The sequence below is a fragment of the Acinonyx jubatus genome, chromosome D4, assembly GCF_027475565.1.
Source record: "Acinonyx jubatus isolate Ajub_Pintada_27869175 chromosome D4, VMU_Ajub_asm_v1.0, whole genome shotgun sequence".
Classification (NCBI taxonomy): Eukaryota; Metazoa; Chordata; class Mammalia; order Carnivora; family Felidae; genus Acinonyx; species Acinonyx jubatus.
The window spans coordinates 46,301,416-46,310,092 of record NC_069391.1 but is presented as its reverse complement, the minus strand read 5'-3'; positions in this window follow the sequence as shown (position 1 = coordinate 46,310,092).

Genomic DNA, 8,677 nt, shown 5'->3' with positions numbered 1-8,677 from the left:
CAAATGTTAAGCCTGAGTCCTCCTTATACTATGTCAGCCATCAAAAGCGATGCAGCCCTTTCTCTGACAGCAGGGCTCTCACTCTCATGTCACGAAAAGTGAATCAGCAGAGCTGGGAAAAGTCCCTCATAGATGACCGTGCAGAGAGAGAAAAGGGGAAGTGTGGAGCAGGCTGTCAGGCTTGGAGAGCAGCCTTGTGGCCTTGGGTTCAGCTTCCTTGCTAATCAAGGCACAACCTTGCACAATTCTCTCAACCTCCTTGAGCCTTAGCAAAAATAAGGAGTTAGGCCAAGACCCCAGAACCAAAAAGCCATGCTACGCTTTTGTGATGTTGGAAAATGAGGTCCTGTTTTATATAAATACATTTTAATACACTGACTTTCAAACAAAGTCAGTTTTAGGAAATTGTGTCCCATAGATGTTTAGATATTTCTTCTCCAAATGAAAAAATTTTAAATGTTTCAACTTGATACCTGGTAGGGGATATTTAACATTCAGGTGTAGTGCCCCAAAGGACACAGAAACACTGCCACCTGCATCTAAACAAGCAGGCTGGGTGGGTTTTACTCCTATCTTGTCAGCAAGCCCTGGAGGATCCCTACCGATGAGCTTGTTTCTAGAAAAACTAGACCACACCAAGGGTGATCAAGAGAATGACCTGTAACCCTCTATGGCAGCCAGGAGCTCCATGCCTAACAGAACGTCACCTCTCAGGGGCCAGAACAGCTTAATCAAGCCAGCACGCAATCTCTGGAGAATGTCAAAATCAGAAAAGAAACAGATTAGGTATGAGCTGCTATCCTTTCCTCCCTTACCTGACAGTCTGTCCCTCTACTCCTGGGGCAACCAAAGCCCTCTAGTATATTTTGCCTGCGACATACCCCATCTGGTCCCTTCCAGGACAGAGGAGACGTGTTAATGCCCAGCAGAGAAGAACCCTGTGTTCATGATCCTTGCTCATGATCTCTACAATCTCTTCAATTTCAGAAGCTGCCTTACTTAGCTGCTGGAATAGGTCAAGTCCCTAATGCTGGCAAACAAAAATGCCCTGCTAATGCTGACTTTGTTCAGTCTACAGACAGAAAAGACAGGAAAAAAAAAAAAAAAAATCACACCTCTGACAATGCCCCTAGGGTTGGAGGGATCTAAAGGTTGGAGGAAATGGATGTATGAACACCAACATGCTTTTCCAGAGACTGCCAAATAAACTAACACAGGGATCGGCAACATTTCTGTAAAAGCCCAGGTAATAAGTAGTTTCAGGTTTTGCAGGCCACAGTCTCTGTTGCAACTACTCTGCTGTTCCAGTGCAAAAGCAGCAACAGACACCATGCAAATGTCCCACAAAACTACTGGTAAGTGCTGAAATTTGAATTTCCTATCATTTTCATAGGTCACAAAATCTTTGATTTTTTTCAACCATATAAAAATGTAAAGACCATTTTTAACTTGCAGGCCATATAAAAACGGGTGGGTTGTAGTTTGTGGATCCCTAAGAGAATGAGACAAGTGTCACATTCAGCATCCCACCAGAGGATGCAATTCGCAGATCCTTGCTTCATTGCCTTAGTCATACATCCCTTTTCCAAACCCAATCCTTCAAAATATGTCTCCAGTGGATCCACTGGTCTCCACCTCCTCAGTCTGCTCCCGCCTCCTGGCTCCCTGTTATTCTGCTCAAATGTCTCATACCAGCAAAGGAGCCTACGACAGCATGAAGTGATGATGGGATTTGAGAGGGGTGGGGTCAGGTCACTCCTTGTGAAGCTCCCTCAACAATCCCCAAGTCCTTTCAAAATTAACTCCAAACTCCTCACCAGGACCTGTGAGGCCTTGCCTCCTCTCCAGCCTCATTTGTGCTCTTCTCCATGACTTCGACCCTGTGTGATGTGTCACCCTGACTGGGCCATGGGGTGCCCAGACACTTGGCAAAACATTATTCTGCATACATTTTCGGTGAACTTAACACCAGAACCAGCAGACTATGGGAAGCAGATTGCCCTCTGTGTCAGCCAGGGTTCTCCAGAGAAAAAGAGGCAACAGGAGACTGGCGAGTAAGATTATGAAGGCTGGAGAGTCCCAGGATCTAAGTCCCAATTTAAGGGCAGGAGAAGACTGATGTCCCAGTTCAGCAATAAGGCAGAGAGTGGGAGAGGGAAAGAGACAGAGACAGAGAATTTAATCTTCATCTACCTTTTTGTTCTATTTGGGCCCTCAGCAGGTTGAATGATTCCCACACACAATGTGGGGGCAATCTGCTTTACTCAGTGCACCAATTCAAATCTCTTCTGAAAACACCCTCACAGACACACCCAGATATCTGAGCATCTCCATGGCCAGACAAATTGACAAACAAAATAAACCACCACACTCTCCTTGATGTGGGTGAGCCAAATTCAAACAAGTTGAAGGCCTAAATTAAAAAAACAAACAAAAAAATGACCTTCGGATAAGTAAGAAGAAACTCCTCCTGCCTGACTGCCTTTGAACTGGGACATCAGTTTTCTCCTGCCTTTGGACTTGAACTGAAACATCAGCTCTTCCTGGGTCTCAAGTCTGCCAGCCTTCAGACTGGAACTATACCACTGGCTCTGTAGCTTGCCGGCTCATCCTGCGTATCTTCCATAATTGCATGAGTCAATTCTTTATAAAAACAGATACGGATACACACACCCTGGCTCTGTTTCTCTGGAGAAACCTAATGCAACCATGAATTGTTTGTACTCCTCTCACTTCCTCAAACAAAAGGTGTTCTTTCTGCATTCGGGCCTTTAGGTTTCCTTTCTCTGGAATGTTCTCATTCACACTCTTTAGAACTACCTTCGAATTCAAGTCTCAGCTTAAATATCCCCTACTCTCCCAATATTCTTTGAAAATCAGCCTCCTCTCACCCTTTGGCAATGCTTTTCTCTTTCAGTCTCTGTTTTTGTTCAAAATATTTATCAATTATGATTTTGATTATTTGCATACATACCCTATTCATTAGGGTAGGCACTGTGTGTGGGCCCTTCACTGTATCCTCAGGCCCTAGGGCACAGCCTGACATAGCATATATATATATATATATTTTTTTTTAATGTTTTTTATTTTTGAGAGAGACAGACAGCATGAGCGGTGGAGAGCAGAGAGAGGGAGACACGGAATCCAAAGCAGGCTCCAGGCTCTGAGCTATCAGCAGAGCCTGACACAGGGCTCGAACTCACGAGCTGTGAGATCATGACCTGTGAGATCATGACCCGAGCCGAAGTCAGACACTTAACCGACTGAGCCACCCAGGCGCCCCAACATAACATATATTTTTAATAAACGTTGGCAGAATGAACAGCCCAGAATTTACAAACTCCTACTCTCGTTTGGGTCTTCTGTCTTCTTTATCAGAAAATAATCTCTGTATGAGCAAAAGGCTCTTGGTGATGATAAAGTTCCCCCCATAAGGTGATGCTTGTCCACCTATACCACAGTGAAGTCCTCTGCCATCTTTATGCTGTTCTTGCTCTTTGGGCCTATCACTGAAATGGAGACTAGGACTCACAAGGTACTATGGTCTTACTAGTTAACTGGGTATTCACAGATTCAGGTTAACAATTAAGTCACCAACACACATAATCCATGCTAGGGACTGTCTCTCTCACAATCAGACTGTATGCACAATGTAAGGTTCTGGGTATGTCCAGTTCCCAGTAAACAGCAGGTACTTAAAGGTTTGCTGAATGAATCAACTAATCTAGATTTTCTCATTCACCAGGTGACTTTTCCTACATGGGCAAGACCCAGAGTAACACTGGTAGATCGGTGGCAGGGGAGAAAACTAATGGGTACAAGCTTTAACAAGAGTCTTTGCTTAGAAAAGTAGAATTTGAGGGGCGCCTGGGTGGCTCAGTCAGTTAAGTGTCTGACTTCGGCTCAGGTCATGATCTCACAGCTTGTGAGTTCGAGCCCCGCGTCGGGCTCGGTGTTGACAACTCAGAGCCTGGAACCTGCTTCTGCTTCTGTATCTCCCTCTCTCTCTGCCCCTAACCCACTCGCATTCTGTCTCTCTCTCAAAAATAAATAAACATTAAAAAAAAATTTAGAAAAGTAGAATTTGAGAGCCTATTGGCTCAATGTCATCTTTTATGAGTAAACAGCTTTCCTCCTATTACTTATATCCCCTTTTGGCAGGTTTCACCCAGTCCCTGCTTGCTCTCTATTCCTCACACTCCCCTGTGAGGAGAGCTTCTCCTTCTATACAGTGCAGAAAGCACAGTGAAAGTAGGGCGGTTATTCACTGAGTTGTCTGTGGGTGGTAGGTGGTGAAGCTGATGAGCTCCTGTGTCCTGCCCTCATCCTCGGAGGCTCTATCCCACTTCACAAAGTGTAACAGAAAGAACATCTTTAATTTAGGTAGTACAATCTGATCTCAGGGCATGCTACAACTTAATTGAAGATAAAATAACCTGTCAGTTCTAGTTATGTGAGTCTGTCTCCCTAGGCCGGAGGGTTCCCCAATGAGACCAGACATGGTTATCTGAAGCCTGCCAGCAATCTGGGGACCCGGTGCTGGGGAATCTTCCTTTCCTAGAACTGCTCTATCACAGGGAACATCAGACCCTCAAAGATCTTCAGGCCCGCATGTGCCTGGCATAGCATTCTGTTCACCGAGTTCTTTAATGCAGAACATGTGCGCAGAGTGTGAAATGTGTTCATTTCCTGTACAGCAATTTTCTGTCCAAGTAAGAATATCCCTCGTACCTGGTTTACTGAGAGAGGCTTAAGCCTGTCCCTGTTCCAGTGTGGATTTCATGTTGCAAGGGGCTAAGTTTGGGAAAAACAAGGCAGTTCTTTTTACACCTGCCCAACTTTCTGTTCATACATGCAAACAGGATAATCCGTGCCCATGTCTCCCCAAGCTCCTGAAAGAGATCCTTGACTTAACAGTGACTTACACCTGAGCACTCTCCTTTGAAATTGTTTTCACAAAGCAGCACCTTGAGGTGAAAACTTCAAAACAGCAACCAGAACAAAACTGCAGGCGTTACTGTTTCCTAGCTCCAGACCTGACTAGGTAGGCTGTTTATTCTTCAGCTCCCTGATACAATGTTGGGGTGATAGGTCTGTCATATGACAGTAAAAAAAAAAAAACAAAAAAACAAAAAAAAAACAATTATGTGGGTCATACTCTAAAGTGATTAAGTGCTGGCCGCTGAAGCCAGAGCTGCTTTTGATTACTAGAAATACATTTTCCAGCCCTGCATTCTTACAAGGCAATGTGGCTCAGTTTGTACTACAGTGCTTTTCATACAATACTTCTTTATTTGAATCCAGGTACGTGTTTGTGAGATACTGCTAAAAGTCACAAAGGGAAGGAGGGCATTAATCGATCGTGCTTTTTCTAAGCTTTGGTTCCACAATATAGGGTAAAGTGCTAGAAATGAAGAAACGTCTCAATTTGCCTGAAAACCTCCAACATGGCTTTCTAATAATAAGTACAACTACCGGGTAAAAGCATTTCTCAGTATTTGATGAGTGAAGCCTCCCACGGCTGGTAAGATTAGGTTTCTAGCAGGACTTGCCCCCTGTTCCTCCTCAACTGCATGAGAGAGAAATACAGTGGTCTCTGCTTGATTCTAACTATATTCCTGAACTCACACTTTGGTTTTCTTTAGGCTAGAGCTGTTTAAAGTCGATTGCAACAGTAAAATAAATAAATAAGTAAATAAATACATACATACATAATACAGTAATACAATAATAATGTCAATGCCTGAACATTCTTACTGAAAAACCTCTGCACCTAGCTTAGGTACCAGAACATACTACTGGTCTGTCCAAGGATGTAAGGCCACAGAAGCCATTTCATGGCTTCATGTTTCACAAGAAATGTCTATCCTAACAATCAGAACAAGTTGGCATCTTCAAAAGCGTGATTCATTAAGTGGGGGGAATAAGTTTTCTGAGAAAATAAGCATAGGAAGTACAGAGTTAAGTAAAAGTTAAATGGAATACTTTTCTGCAGAATTTCTCTGAGCCTTTAACATTCCAGCATGTATTCTGAATCTTAAACCTTTTACCACTTTTTCATAAAGTGCAACATTTTGCAGGGTAGCATTCCATGGAATAAGCTTTTGAAGTCTTTGGAATAGGACAACTGAAAGCGTCAAATACTTTCACTACCCTTCCTATCACACATACTCTTCACTATTTCCTATTTTTCCATCATAAGGATATTTCGCATAGTGCCTGTAAAATATAGCATATTCCACTAATAGAGAAGATACAGGGCAATGAATAGGTTTCAAAATGCTCACTGGCATTATTACTCCTATTCCCTACTTGGCTGGTATCTTGGGCAATTCTGGGATGGGTCTTTCCTCCGAAGCACATGGTGATCTGAAGAAAGCATGAATGAACCAAATGAGGGGCTGCACAGAAGTGTGACTGCCACATCTGTTAGCAGTGCATTTGGTAAGCCTTCCCCTGTCACTATATATATTCAGAAATAATGACAAAGAAATGTAGTTCCTCTGGGCAAATGAAATGGAGGTGCAAATTAGAATCACACCTCCACTCTCATTTTGGTATCACTTCTTGTCTGGATAAACAACACTTACTCTCACTTTCCTACTCATGGCAAGTAGCCACTGTTAACACTTGCATTAGGGATCAGTCACAACAAATTATAGTTAAGTTTCGCACAGCACTGCAGGAGGCAGCTTGGGCCCCAGGGGAGCACCGAGTTAAGCTAGGCCTGTTACCAATTTTGAGATAACTATCTTCGGGGCTGAAAAGGCCCCTGTGCCTCAGCCACATGAAGTGGTTAAAATTCTAATAGTCTAAGTGGTGTCTTAATATTTATGTGTATGGTCGTTTATTATTCTCTGCGGAGAGCAGCAGTGGGTAGCTGCTTGCAAAAAGGGTGATTTTAATCACCAATCATTTTCAAGAACACAGGAGATCAGTAGTGCTCAACTGCGAAAGCTTTATTATAATGGGAAGCTGCCTGTGTGGATTAAACCCACAAACAGATTTCACTTCAACATAACGGTGTTAGATGCTAAACTTGGGGAATGTGGGCAGGAGCTACAGATATTACGTCACACAAAAACATCCATGGGGAATAAGAGCAAAATACAGACTGTAGACTCATTACTTCTGTGAACTTGCCTTATCCAACAGGTAGAAGAAAAGGGGATTTTGTAACTTGGATTCTATAATGGAAAGTTTATCAGTTACTCATACGGGGCAAAGTCCACCTTTTCTAGTGAAGCACAGGAGTGAAAGATAAAGAAAAAGCCTATAGAAAAATCCACGCAATCAACCTCTTTTAAAGAATCAGTACAGCTGATTCTTTAAGAACCTCTTTAAGAATCAGTATAGCTATGTTTAAATAGAAATGATCACTGTTAACTGTTTTTTAAATGAAACAAATTCAGATGAACTCACTCATCATCAGATTTGCTAAGGTTTTTGGTAGATTACTTACCTAGGGCACCTCTAAGAAGTTCCTGAGTGACCCTGACTTTCCAAGGTGGAAGGGAAGAATTGAGGCCCTTTGTCTTTGTGATATGGAACCAGATGATTTTTCCCAGATCTGGGAATAGGATTCATTCTATAATTTAGTATATTAAAAAGGTGGTGAGAGGGGGGATTTTTACCTGACTTTAATCCCAAGTAAAACATGGATGGGTTTATCATGGTTGTAGATCTCTTCTCCACAAAGCTCTTGTTGATAAGTTTCAGGTATCTGCTAGCTCTTCTAGAAGTACAGGAAAATTAGGAGACTCTGCCATTTGAATATCCTCTCATTCCTAAACCTTGGGACATCCATCAGTTTAGGTGTCCTCTCTTACTGAGAAGAAATCATTTTGTGAAGAGCCTCCTTATAAACTAAGATTCACAATGCTATCAGCACTAGTGCTCAATAGTGGCAGCTTGTCATGCATCAAACTCCACACTAAGTACTGGATATTCATGATCTAACTTACCCCTCACGATAAATCTGTAAGTAGGTTTTATTATGCTTAATTTACAAGGGAGGAAGTTGAGGCTCAGAGGGATTTTGAAATAGATTGCTCCGGATAACACAGCCAATAAGTGATATAGGTTCAATCCCAGCTTGTTTGACTCTAATAAGCACGTGCAGATCTTCACTGAGAAACTACTAGGTGCGATGAAAAGAAAACGGACATGCCCAAATCAAGACATATGTCAATGAGCTTAAAGCTTAGAAAACCAGCATGAAAACCAGTAACCAGGATAGGCTACAAGAGATTTCAGGCCAAGAAGGGAGGATGCAAAAGGTAGCTTTTGGAGTGAAGCTTGGGAAGAGGAAAAAGTTCCTTTTTCTTACTGAAATCCTGTTCTTCCTTCCAGGCTCAACAGGGTTTGATAGGTGAGACAGGGCATTTCAGATAAATAAATAACATGAGGATAACACACAAAAAATGAAGCTCACATGTTGGTCAAATTGCAACCTCTCCAGGTTAGTGGAGATGTAAGTACAAAGAAGGAAGTATAAAGGTAAAACCATACAGATGGGATTGGGCCAAGAGTGCTAACAAGATATGCTTTGGAATTGTACTGACCTCTTCCAGATCACTGCCAAACTCCATCAACTTTTACCCTTCCATCCACAGGCCTTTTCTCCCCCTTACACTTGGCCTCATGCAAAGGCCACCTGGTCTGCTACTTGTTTTCC